Source organism: Lolium perenne, chromosome 1, assembly GCF_019359855.2.
Source record: "Lolium perenne isolate Kyuss_39 chromosome 1, Kyuss_2.0, whole genome shotgun sequence".
Lineage (NCBI taxonomy): Eukaryota > Viridiplantae > Streptophyta > Magnoliopsida > Poales > Poaceae > Lolium > Lolium perenne.
The window spans coordinates 218532567-218545843 of record NC_067244.2 but is presented as its reverse complement, the minus strand read 5'-3'; the positions used below and the strand labels follow the sequence as shown (position 1 = coordinate 218545843).

Here is a 13277-nt window from a genome sequence, read left to right as displayed (position 1 = left end):
TTCGCAACAACTTGTTAAACGTATAAAATTATCCAAGTATCTCACGGAGAGGCAATATTTGGACATTCAGATTGATTTGTGGAGGTACACTGATTCTGAGGATGCTTTGGAGCTTCAGTTAGATGGCACATCTTACAAGAGAAACTCGGTGCTCTCTATTTACATCTTTTGAACTCTTATTTTGAGCAAACTCATGTTTTCTCTCAGTTGCTTCTTGCTTTGATTGGGGGTTTCGCTTCCTCCTCGTGTTTGCAGATTGTGCTGATAGTTGCTCGGAATCTGTAATATTGTTCGGTTTGCAATCTATCTTGATATGGTTGAATTTGTTATCTGTATGCTTCATCCCAGTGCTTGAACATGTCATTTGCAGTATATGTTTTGGATTGTTGGGGCCTGCTGTAGTTAAAATCCCCCTGTATGTGGAGTCAGGTCTGTTTGTTTTATTGGTTTGGCTCACCCCATCAGCTTCAGTGATCTTCCAGATTTGAATTTCTCTCTGCAAAATTTGCTTTAGTCCATTCTCCTATGACAAATCATTGTAATTCAAGGTGCGTTTGGAACCCTGGATTATTTGTGTTATGTGCATATGCTCCTCTAGCTATATGACTGGTGGTGGTGATTGCATTTAAGGGTATAGGTTTGGTTATAAGTTAATGCTCATTCTTTAGATAATGTCATAATTTTATGATGTTAATTTATTGGTTTTGGGTCTACCCTGATCGGAATAGTCAGTCAGACCTGCATAGTTGAGGATTTGAAGGTGTCATGAAGCTTGGCAGGACTGTAGATCACATAACTGGAAGAAGTCTGCAATGCTTTGTTCGGATATTTTCTTCCTTTGAAGATCCTTTCTTTAATACGTATTGCTCTTATGTTTGATTTCATCCTAAAGCACATTTCACAGTAAATGATAGAAGGGTACTTGTGGATGTCGATCTGATATGCAGTATGAAAGAACGGTAGGCCCAACAGTTGTTTCACACTTTATGTCATTTATTCCAGTTGAGAGTTCATATATCTGACATTTGAGGTAGTGACTGGAATTGTATTAAATCATTTGGTTTGCAATCTATCGTCCATCTTTCTGTTACATTCATTTCTGTCTTTCCATGTGCTTTTGGTCGTCTGCGTGTGTTGACTACAGGATATAGCTAGGAGTTGGATTGCCCCTAGGAAAAAAAATTACTCTCTGCGTGGAGCCAGGTCAGTGTTTCATGGATGGTCTGTTAGGTTCATTTTGTGTCCGCATCAGTGAGTTGGCTGCAGGACTGGATCTGGTCCAGAACTTGAGCTCCGTACAGCAAAGGGGACTTGCGAAGGTCAGTTTCCAATGCTCTCTATGGCGAAGGTGATGGTTGTGATGAGATGAATAGAACGGTTGAGGTTTGCTTTCTGTTCGTGGTTATCTTTATTGGTTATGACTCGGTGCTTATTTGATATGGTTGGAACTTGTGAGCTGCTGGATTGGATTGCTGATCATGGGATGGAACTAGAGAAGTTACATATTACGTTGGGATAATCAGTCCTTCTGAATTTAATTTCCTTCTCAATTCAGTGTACTCCAATTCCAGTTCTGAAATGGATTGTTGGTTCTCCAGATATTGGACTTGCACAACTTAGCGAAGATGCCCTATTTTGCTTCATCATGTTATCGGTGGTTCCTTTTTGTGACTTGAATAAACTTTATCGACTTCCTTTGATAATTAACTTCCTAGTTATGGCTTTCCCTCCCTTCATCGTAATTATGTGCTCTCGCAGATATGGAAAAGGAGTATATCATTCTGGAACCAAGGGCTGTTGTCTATCTCCCAGCCGAGCAAGCTAATCATATCCCCTAATTCAATATTTGATGCATGAACAGCAAATCTACAGTAATGTCTTAGGACAAATCTGATGCTGTGTTACATTTGTTTGGATCTTCTGAATCTAGTACCTTATCAATTCGCAACAACTTGTTAAACGTATAAAATTATCCAAGTATCTCACGGAGAGGCAATATTTGGACATTCAGATTGATTTGTGGAGGTACACTGATTCTGAGGATGCTTTGGAGCTTCAGTTAGATGGCACATCTTACAAGAGAAACTCGGTGCTCTCTATTTACATCTTTTGAACTCTTATTTTGAGCAAACTCATGTTTTCTCTCAGTTGCTTCTTGCTTTGATTGGGGGTTTCGCTTCCTCCTCGTGTTTGCAGATTGTGCTGATAGTTGCTCGGAATCTGTAATATTGTTCGGTTTGCAATCTATCTTGATATGGTTGAATTTGTTATCTGTATGCTTCATCCCAGTGCTTGAACATGTCATTTGCAGTATATGTTTTGGATTGTTGGGGCCTGCTGTAGTTAAAATCCCCCGTATGTGGAGTCAGTGTCCTGTTTGTTTTATTGGTTTGGCTCACCCCATCAGCTTCAGTGATCTTCCAGATTTGAATTTCTCTCTGCAAAATTTGCTTTAGTCCATTCTCCTATGACAAATCATTGTAATTCAAGGTGCGTTTGGAACCCTGGATTGTTTGTGTTATGTGCATATGCTCCTCTAGCTATATGACTGGTGGTGGTGATTGCATTTAAGGGTATAGGTTTGGTTATAAGTTAATGCTCATTCTTTAGATAATGTCATAATTTTATGATGTTAATTTATTGGTTTTGGGTCTACCCTGATCGGAATAGTCAGTCAGACCTGCATAGTTGAGGATTTGAAGGTGTCATGAAGCTTGGCAGGACTGTAGATCACATAACTGGAAGAAGTCTGCAATGCTTTGTTCGGATATTTTCTTCCTTTGAAGATCCTTTCTTTAATACGTATTGCTCTTATGTTTGATTTCATCCTAAAGCACATTTCACAGTAAATGATAGAAGGGTACTTGTGGATGTCGATCTGATATGCAGTATGAAAGAACGGTAGGCCCAACAGTTTTTTCACACTTTATGTCATTTATTCCAGTTGAGAGTTCATATATCTGACTTTTGAGGTATAGGGTTATATATTTAGGCTTCTCATTGATTTGCAGTGTTGGAGATTCTTGGTGCAAGGAGTGTTGGAAGGTCTAGCAAAACGTTGGCTAATGGGGGTATTTTTGTGAAGCTTCAGTCAAGCCATCAACTGTGTCTTCTTTTCCAACTGTTCTGACTTCTAATGAAAAAATCTTGACGCGTATTGTTACTTGATTTGGTCTTGTGCGGCAGCTTACAGTTTCAACTTTCAACTTGCATTCAGTGGCCTCATCTCTTCGGTACAGCTTGCAGTCTTTAGTTGCGTGCACATCTGGATCTTCTGATGAGTAATTTTGAAGCTTATTATTGGTCTCTGTTGTGTTCCAACTTTGTTTGGATGGAATCTGTTCTCATCCTTTTTTTGTGGACATAGGGGATGCGAGAAGTCTTGATTACTATGTTACATGTTCGTTTCTGGAAGTTGGGTTTCATGACAATGTCTAAGTTTTATCAAAGCACTCAGATGTGTTTTATCTAGCAGTAGGTAGCAGATTTATGACCTGATAGGAAGTAGAACATGCATGTACATGAGGCTCTGAAGGCAGTAAAATATCCTTACAGTTTTATATATTTGAATTATTTTGAGATCATGTCTGGATTTGCTAGTTTTATTGTTATTCGTGATCACAATTGGTTTGTCCACTTACTATTTTCCTGGTCAGTTCAATTAAGCCAAGTCACATCTAATCAATTTCTGGTATGCGTGGATATTGAATTTCGACAAACAAAGATCCACCTAATCTGCTGTCTATCTCCATTTGTATATTAAAATATATCAATTAATTCAAAGACCCCTCCTAACTTAAGTGGGTAATGTTATGCAGAGAGAGGTTAGGAATTACTCATAGTCATATATACTAAAACAAGGCAGATGTGAAAGTTTGGATTCTTAGACAGACTGTAGTTTGCCGTGAACACTCTACTTCCTCTCCTTCCAGATTAGTTGCTTCTTTGATGAATATGATTTTCTGTTTGTTGGTTATTGATTTGTATTTTCAGAAGTGATGTTCTTGTTTGTGCTGCTTCAGTGAGATCTGGACTAAGTATGTCGGTTTGCTGGGCAGTTTGATTGATACATGATTAATTTAGCAACAGAACTTGGCTTTCCACACTGTTTCTACATCTTCAATCAGAATATAGAATAGAAATTTCTCTGTCATTCTGTTTCGTACTTGGTTGGCTTTGTTGGATATGAACACATAACCTTTTGATGACTATTAATTAACTGCTGCTTCTGTATGCCCTAGAGGTGAAGATAGCACACCCTCTTAACTGTTGGTACATTCTTTATTTTCGAAACCAAATATTAGAATCCATGTAACTAAATTATTGTTGGCGTCTAACTCATACATGTATTTTTGTGCCCCCATGTCTATTTTTTGTGTTATGATCTTGTCTGCAAAGTTCCGTTGTGTATTGGCTTTGATCGATTGTGTGGCTTGTATGATTTGCCGAGTGTTTGATTGTAGTGTTTTGCTAACCTGTGTTTTGTAGTTTTGTAGTTTAACACTGCCTTTGCCGGTCCCAAGCCCGGATGAGAAAAAGTGGAGGGAACTGCAATTAGCTCGTAGTTTGTATGGGCATTCTCATGGGGTCTCCAGATATTTTGAATAGAATAGCAGTGAATGAAAAGAATAAGTTACCATATTCGGAAGTTGGGAGTGCAACTGTTCAGGTTGTCTTGGCCAGAAAGTGAAACTTCAGGCAGTGTTGTTGGTAGAGGCTAGGGTTCTACCGGGTCTAGGGCGGAGGTTGTAAGGGTGGAAGTGAGGGCGGAGAGGTTGGAGAGCTCGGCGCCGGCGGCTGGGCGCCGTCGCGGAGGAAGGAGGCGGCGGCTAGGGTTGGTGCGGCGGGGCTAGGGTTCTCCCGTCTCCCTTCAGGAGACGAGACAGTAATGATACTGAATTATTGTCTGATTAATCTCGAAGGGATACAAGCGTTTATATAGGAGTACGGCCTCCTCGAAACCCTAATTTACTTGGGCTAAGCCCCTAATTTACTTGGGCTAAGCCCACAACTAGCCACTAGTGGGCTTCCTGCGTGTATAGGTTAGACCGACCATAACATCTCTCCCCGCCTTCTCAAACAGCTCGTCCTCGAGCTGAAATTCTGGAAACTGCTGGCGGAGATCTTCAAGCTTCTCCCAAGTCGCCTCGTCCTCCGGCAGGCCGGTCCAATGCACCAAGACGTGCCAAACACCACGGCGCTGCTGGGCCTTCAACACGTGAGCCACACTCGCCGGGGCAGGCTCGAGACGCCCATCCGAAGTAGGTGGAAGAGCTGGTGGTGCAGAAGGAGGGTCGCCCCGGTAGGCCTTCAGGAGGCCGACGTTGAAGACGTCGTGGAGGCGCGAGCCCGCAGGCAACTCAAGGCGGTAGGCGAGCTTGCCGATGCGCTCCAGCACACGGAAAGGACCGGCGTAACGAGGTCCCAACTTGCGCCTGGAGCGCGGGTCCAAGGACTGGGTCGTCCGGTGAAGAAGACGTAGCCAGACCCAATCGCCCACCGCAAACTCCGCCTCGCGATGGTGTGCATCATAGTACTTCCGGGCCAGCTGCTGAGCCTGAAGAAGTCGCTGGCGCGCCTCAGCCAGTATCTCGTCGCGGGTACGCAGCAGGTCATCCGCTGTCTCAGTACGGGCCGTGCCAGACGCATAGGGAAGCATTGCCGGTGGCGGCCTCCCGTAGACCACCTCAAAGGGAGTAGCATGCAGCGCGGAGTGGTAGGACGTGTTGTAGCAGTACTCGGCCCACGCCAGCCAGTCCACCCAAGCTCGTGGACGATCCCCGGTGATGCAGCGCAGGTACATGGCGATGATCTTGTTGACGACCTCGGACTGGCCGTCTGTCTGAGGATGAAACGCCGTACTCATGTGGAGCTTCACGCCCGCCAACCCAAAGAGGTCCCTCCAGACGTGACCCGTGAACATAGGATCACGATCACTGACGATGGAGGACGGAAACCCGTGGAGACGAACGATGCCGTCGAAGAAAGCGCGGGCCACGGACGCCGCCGTATAGGGATGGCCGAGGGCGATGAAGTGCGCGTACTTGGAGAAGCGGTCAACCACCGTGAGGATGAAGGACTTGCCGCCAACCTTCGGCAGCCCCTCGATGAAGTCCATGGAGATGTCCGCCCACACAGGACGGCACGCTCCGGCGGCTGCGGCTCAAGCTGCCCGGACGGAGCGTCTCCGTCTTGTTCCGCTGGCATGTGACACACGCCCGCACCCAGTCTCGCACCAGGGCGCCATCCCCTGGAATGTAAAAATCAGCGCGGAGACGGTGCAGGGTCTTCTGGGCGCCCTCGTGACCTGCAGAATGCGCCAAGGACAAGGCCTGGTGGCGCAGATCGCCATGATCCGGCACGAAGATGCGGCGTCCATGGAGGAGTAGTCCCTCGTCCAGGCGCCATGGCGCGGCCAGCTCGCCGTCGGCCAGGCGCTGGCGCAGCTGCTGCGCATCCGCAGCCGTGGCAGTAGCGCGGCGAACCTCGTCGATGAAGGCGAAAGATGGCCCGGAGTGGATGCAGAGGGCTGCACCGACTGTGGGCGCGTCCGCAGTGTCGTCAACGTCTCGGCGGGATAGGGCGTCGGCGACTGTGTTGGGGCGGCCGGGGCGGTACTCGACGGTGAAGTCGAAGCCGAAGAGCTTGCTGATCCACTGGTGTTGCGGCACGGTGGAGAGGCGCTGATCCAGCAAGAACTTCAGGCTGTAGTGGTCCGTGCGCACACGGAATGTCCGGCCCCAAAGATACGCCCGCCAGTGGCGCACCGCCTGGACCAGCCCGATCAGCTCGCGCTCATATGCGGCGAGCTTGTGGTGGCGCGCGGCGAAGGGGCGACTGAAGAAGGCGAGTGGACCCTCGCCCTGGTGAAGGACGGCGCCGAAGCCAATGCCGGAGGCGTCGCAGTCCACCACGAACGGCTCGTCGAAGTCCGGCATCTGAAGAACGGGACCCGTCGTGAGTGCCCGCTGCAGGGCGGCGAAGGCCGTGGCCGCCTCCTCGTCCCAGGAGAAAGTGTCGCGGCGAAGCAGGCGCGTGAGGGGCGCGGCGATGAGGCCGAAGTCCTGGATGTATCGCCGGTAGTATCCTGCGAGGCCCAAAAATCCGCGAAGAGCTCGTGGCGACTGGGGCGTTGGCCAGGCGGCGACGGCAGCGACCTTGTCCGCGTCCATCGCGACACCGTCGGCGGAGATGACGTGGCCCAAGTATGCGACGGAGGTCGTGCCAAACGAGCACTTCGAGCGCTTGAGGTGAAGACGATGCGCTCGAAGCTCGTTGAAGATGATGGCCACGTGCTGCAGGTGCTCCGCCCAGGATGCGCTGTAGATCAAAATATCATCAAAGAAAACAAGCACAAAGCGGCGTAAGTAGGGGCTGAGCACGTCGTTCATCAGAGCCTGGAAGGTTGCCGGTGCGTTGGAGAGGCCGAACGGCATCACCAAAAACTCGTAGTGGCCATGGTGAGTGCGGAACGCCGTCTTGGCGATGTCGTCCGGGTGCATGCGCACCTGATGATAGCCCGAGCGCAAGTCGAGCTTGGTGAAGAAGCGCGCGCCATGCAGCTCGTCCAGGAGCTCATCCACGACGGGGATGGGGAACTTGTCCTTGGACGTGACGGTGTTGAGGGCGCGGAAGTCGATGCAGAAACGCCACGTGCCGTCGGTCTTGCGCACCAGGAGCACGGGGGCGCAGAACGGTGACGTCGAGATCCGGATGATGCCCGGTGCTAGCATGACCGCCACCTGGCGCTCGAGCTTGTCCTTCTGCAGCTAGGGGTACCGGTACGGCCGCACAGCTACGGGTGCCGTGTTGGGCAGCAGGTGGATGCGGTGGTCACAGGGTCGCGAGGGAGGGAGGCCCTGTGGCTCGTCGAAGAGGTCGCCGTGCTGCTGCAGTAGGTCGGCCAGGAGCGGACGCGCCTCGTCTAGCGCGGCGGCCATTAGGTGTAGCTGCGGGGATGTGCCAGTGCTACCCACGCCCGTCCAGTGAACACGGCGGCCGCCCTCGCGCCAAAAGATGAGGGACAGCACGTCGAGGTCCCACTGGATGGGGCCTAAGGTGCTCAGGAAGTCGAGGCCGAGGATGAAGTCGTAGTAGCCCAAGTCGATGCCGACGCAGTCGATGGAGAACGGCTCATCGCCCACGAGCACGGGAACCTGTCGCGCCACGCCCTGGCACGTAAGACGATCCCCGTTGGCGACGGTGACGCTGTACTTCTCCGATCCCGCCGTCTGGAGAGCGAGGCGGCGCATGGCGGTGTTGGACAGGAAGTTGTGCGTGGAGCCCGTGTCCACCAGCGCAGTGAGATGCTCCCCATTGATCGTCACCGGGAGCAGCATCGTCTTCGCCGTCTTGATGCCTGCCATAGCATGGAGAGACACGACGAAGGCGGACGCGTCGACTGGCGCGTAGGTCGTGACACCGGCCTCAGTGACGGTGGCGGCCGCGAGCTCGGCGGTGAGGGCCTCAACGTCGGCGTCGTCGACGATCTCCAGGTAGAAGAGGCGGGCGCACGTGTGGCCCGGCGCGTACTTCTCGTCGCAGTTGAAGCACAGCCCCTGGCGGCGCCGCTCAAGCTGCTCCGCAGCCGTCAGCCGCTTGAAGGGGCGAGTCGGCGCAGGAGGGCCTGCGGGCGCAGCGGCCGGTGCGGGGCGCGGCGGGGCGGTGGGCGTCGGGGTGGGTCGGGGCGCGGGGCAAGCGCTGCCATGTTGCACGTAGACCTGCTGCATGGCGAGGGCGCGCTGCTCGTAGGCTCGTGCGTAGTACATGGCCGTCTGCAGGTCCGCCGGCTCGCGCATCTCGACGTCGACGCGGATGTAGTCGGGGAGGCCGCCGACGAAGAGATCGGCGCGCTGCCGTGCCGAGACGCCCAGGGCATGGCACACGAGCGCCTGAAAGCGGTCGACGAAGTCCTGGACCGTGGTGGTGAAGGCGAGGCGTCCCAGCTCGGCGAGGCGGCTGCCGGAGGGTCGGCCCAAACCGCTGGAGGCACAGGTCGCGGAAACGCTCCCAGGGGCGGCATCCCGCCCTCGTCCTGCTCGAGGGCGTAGTACCAAGTCTGCGCGGCGCCCCGTAGGTGATAGGAGGCGATCCATGTGCGGTCGGTGCTGAGCGTTCGCTGCCCCCGAAAAAACTGCTCACACTGGTTCAGCCAGTTCTGGGGGTCGGTGGCGCCGTCGTAGGTGGCGAACTCCAGCTTAGTGAAGCGGGGCGGCTGCTGTGCCACGGGCGGGGCCTCGGGAACGCCCTCCTGGCGGCTCGGGTTGACGGACGTGCTCGCTGCGAAGGGGCCCGCAAACCCACCAGGACCGCCAAGGCGGTGGGCGGGCTGCTGAACCGTCGTCCGCGCCGCAGTATGAGTGTAGACGGGCGCCGCGTCTGTCCATGTGGGAATCGGCGAGGGCGATGGCGGCCACCACGCGGACCGGCCATTGCTGGCGGCGGAGGCGGGCGGTGGGGGCGGCGGCGGAACAGCGGCCGGTGGGGGCGGCGGGTGCTGGCCGGCCTTGATCTCCGCGAGCTCGAAGCGGATGGCGCGGAGGCTGTCGGCGAGGTCCGCCAAAGTAGCGGGCAGGAGGTCGAGGCCCGTGGGGACGGCGGCGGCATGGTCTCCGTTGGCGGCGGCGGCCCCCTGCAGCGCGTGGGCGCCGGTCATGGCGGCGGGAGTGGTGTTGGTGGCGGCGGTGGGCGTGGCGGCGATGGTGTCGACGGGGGGGGGGGGGGGGGGCTGTTGGAGCCCATGAGACCTAGGCAATCTGATACCAAAGTGGTAGAGGCTAGGGTTCTAACGGGTCTAGGGCGGAGGTTGTAAGGGTGGAAGTGAGGGCGGAGAGGTTGGAGAGCTCGGCGCCGTCGCGGAGGAAGGAGGCGGCGGCTAGGGTTGGTGCGGCGGGGCTAGGGTTCTCCCGTCTCCCTTCAGGAGACGAGACAATAATGATACTGAATTATTGTCTGATTAATCTCGAAGGGATACAAGCATTTATATAGGAGGACGGCCTCCTCGAAACCCTAATTTACTTGGGCTAAGTCCCTAATTTACTCGGGCTAAGCCCACAACTAGCCACTAGTGGGCTTCCTGCGTGTATAGGTCAGACCGACCATAACAGTTGTAGCATATGGTTCAAACTTTGAAATGCATCCTTGCCGGGGTTGAATTTTCAAAATCTAGGCAAGTGTAGTTGCAGTAAGTAATATAACATCTTCCTAGCCCCAAAGGGAACTAGAACCAAGCAAGACATGAGATAATATCGACAAAAGCATTGTGGGGTATTATTAGACATTAGATAGAGCAGGCCTCATGTAAGGTTCAAGAACTACAATTCTTTGGAAATATATGATTTAAATGTTGCTCTAGGTGAATGTTTCCTAGAAGAAGTTTTGTCCATTTTGCTGGACTGTAGTGACAGTAGGGAATGGGAATTTTGACTATCAGTGCAAGAAATGCAGTCAATTATGGAACACTATACAAATTTGCTGATGACTATTGCTAGTCTTATTATCTCTGAATAGTCTAGCTTGCTCTTTATGTTTCGATTTTGAACATGAAACATGCCATGGTAGTAGACTAGCAGGTTTTATGGATTGCGATGTTTCATGTCTGATCCTGATACTGGCACTTGAAATTAAATTTTGGTAGTTCATAGTGATATATGCGAAGAACCTGATGCACGCTTTGAGCCTATGTATGTTGGCTTGCTATACAATCTGGCTATCTGCCCTGTGATTGATTAGTTCATTGTGTCTTCCGTTGTGGTAGCTAAGCGGCGGGTTGGCATGTTTACTGGAAGAAGATTTTATATATTCTTGTTTTACTAATCGGTTAATGGTAAACCCCAACCCGCGTGTGATGATGACTCTGAATTCACTTTAATCGCCAATCTTTCAGCAGTTCACGATGGCCAGGAAGGGTGGCAAGAAACTCGCCGAGAAAGCCTGATCCATTCTGACCAGTGAGGCTTCTAGGGAGGGGTGGATCCGAACCTTCGTCTCCTGATGCCCACCTGGGCCAGATCGGAGAGCATACTCATAATTCAGTGCTAAATACAATGTCGTAGAGGCTAATCTAACAACAGATTCATGGTTCCAGGATGCATCTTAAGACATTTTGTGTGTGAATGAACTGCCTGCTTTCCACTATTGCAACAGAAAAATCAGATAATTGACTCTGAACTTGAAAGAAGACACGTTGTTTGGTTAAAACGATTGGTCAAAGTTGCAGAGCTATGTCCAGTGCAGGTATGCAACCATGCTGTAAGGCTGTGGTACTTCGTAATTTTGGGGTTCGTATCAGAATTTGACAGCTTGAACATCACTTAAACTGCCGAAGCAAAGTTCCTATGTACAGACAGAGAGACACATGCAACATAGAAGAATCTGCATGCAAGAATAAGCTTCCTGTGCGAACCATCATCCAAAAGTGAGCACTAGGCTATACAGCTCAAGAAACAGATTTTTACAAGACACCAAAATGAGATCAGATATCATGTAAACACTGTTTCAATAAATATTTCTGCCTGCCTCAGCATCATACATCTTGGTCCTAGCTTCGCTACTGAATGCCTCCGCTCTTCCAACCTAGTAACAATTTGAGATTGTTATGACCTTTGCTGGACCTCAGAAGATGAGCAGTTCTGAAGATGAGAAGGCACTGTCTCGTTTTACTCAGCCGCATACGGAACAAAAATTGGAATAAGAAAAAATAAGGCTGGTTTTACTGACAAGGTTTCCTGGAATCAGGTATCCCAAAACCTGAAACTCCAAACTCTGAAACAGCCAAACAGGTAACAAAATGTTACTCATTAAAGACAATCGTTAAAGTGAAAGCTATTCTCCACGTTCCCATTCTTTTCCAAGATATATCACACCGCGTTTCACAGTTTTACCAAGGGTTATTTTCGAACTATAAACTGCCATGTATAACAGTCGACAAAAGAAAAGAAAACAAAATGTGCTACCCTGCAAGTCTAAGGGGGTGTTTGTTTGGACTTTTTTTGGCTTTTCAGTAAAAAAAGCCATCCATACGAACCAAACGGGGTGGCTGTGATGTGGGCTTTGGCAAAGCTGAAGAAGGAATAGGCATACACGGAAAAGCATCTTCGGAGGTGCTTCCCGCTGCTTCCCGCAGCTTTCCCACTTAAAATCCAACCGGTATTGCCCTTGTTGTTCTGCTTATTTACAGGAAACTGCCATCAAGCCTGCCAGTTTTGCTTGCGTCTGAACCGATCGATCACGTGGCGGCTTGTTTCAGTGCATCAGGTCAAGTAAACGTGTGTGCAACTAGCCAACTGCAGGAGCCACGCGATTGATTTTCTTATTCCACGTACCGTGTGCGTTGATGCAGACGTAGGAGTACGTACATGTGAAAGTTTGGTATTTGGTAGCAGCACGATGCTGACTTGCAAATGTGTGCATGAATGAAAAAAAAAAGGTATGCATGAATTAAGATAGGGCCTTGAGCACGTAGTGTGCTTTTTTTTTTGTAGCAAATGTAAACTTTGGTGAATATTTAAACATGTGCTAAATCAACTATCATCAATCCAGCCGATAAAATTATTCTAATTATTTGATTTCTTTGTCGTACTGTATGTGATGTTAATTTTACATGTTCTTGGAACTTTGGGGTATTCTAGATAATTCATGTGTTCACAGCCAGATAGCCAGTTGAGTTGCCAAGTGAAACTCAAAACAGCAGCTTCTTCTGCACAGTAGCTTTTCCTGCACATCAGTTTTTCCTGCACAGCCAGCCAGCCACAACCCAAACAAACAGGTCCTAAGTTTACATATTTCTCCACTTTCCAATTTCAATTTACCATCCGCATCCCAGTGTTGCGTTTGTGTCATCGCATCATTCATAATAGGTACTTACGTGGAGTTTCTTGCAAAACAATCCAAATAACAACACCATAGTTTCAGCCTTTTAGGCTTGCTTTTGTACCTGCGCCAGCAAAATAGCACCATTTGTCCTATTTTTTATGCTAACTAGATGATGCCTCGCACGTTGCTGCGGTAATGTGTTGGCATACTTTTGAAGAACTGGAGAAGTTGAAGTGACTTTACATTTGACTAAACCATTACAACAAAACCACCAACAAACAACATCTAACACATGCAACGTATCGACCAACTAAAAAAATCAACAAACTTTTCTAAATAAGTAGATGTGTCACAATTGAGAGAAAATTGGTGTGCAGATCAAAATGAACTTTTATTTTATCGAAACCAATAGTCAATTCAGGTCAGGATATGTGTGCCAAACAAAAAGTCGAGATCGTTCTGAT

General features: G+C 49.8%; 2 long non-coding RNA genes across 2 annotated transcripts; both read left to right on the top strand.

Moving 5' to 3' along the window:
- The first annotated feature begins 2379 nt into the window (after positions 1-2379).
- Positions 2380-3808, top strand: LOC127327369 (uncharacterized). The gene is made up of 2 exons (XR_011749011.1): positions 2380-2901; positions 3012-3808. It is a non-coding gene; the product is annotated as an uncharacterized lncRNA (long non-coding RNA).
- Positions 3809-4516: 708 nt separating this feature from the next.
- On the top strand, positions 4517-10601 carry LOC139835137 (uncharacterized). Its single transcript, XR_011750849.1, has 2 exons — positions 4517-4710; positions 10113-10601. It is a non-coding gene; the product is annotated as an uncharacterized lncRNA (long non-coding RNA).
- Positions 10602-13277: the final 2676 nt, after the last annotated feature.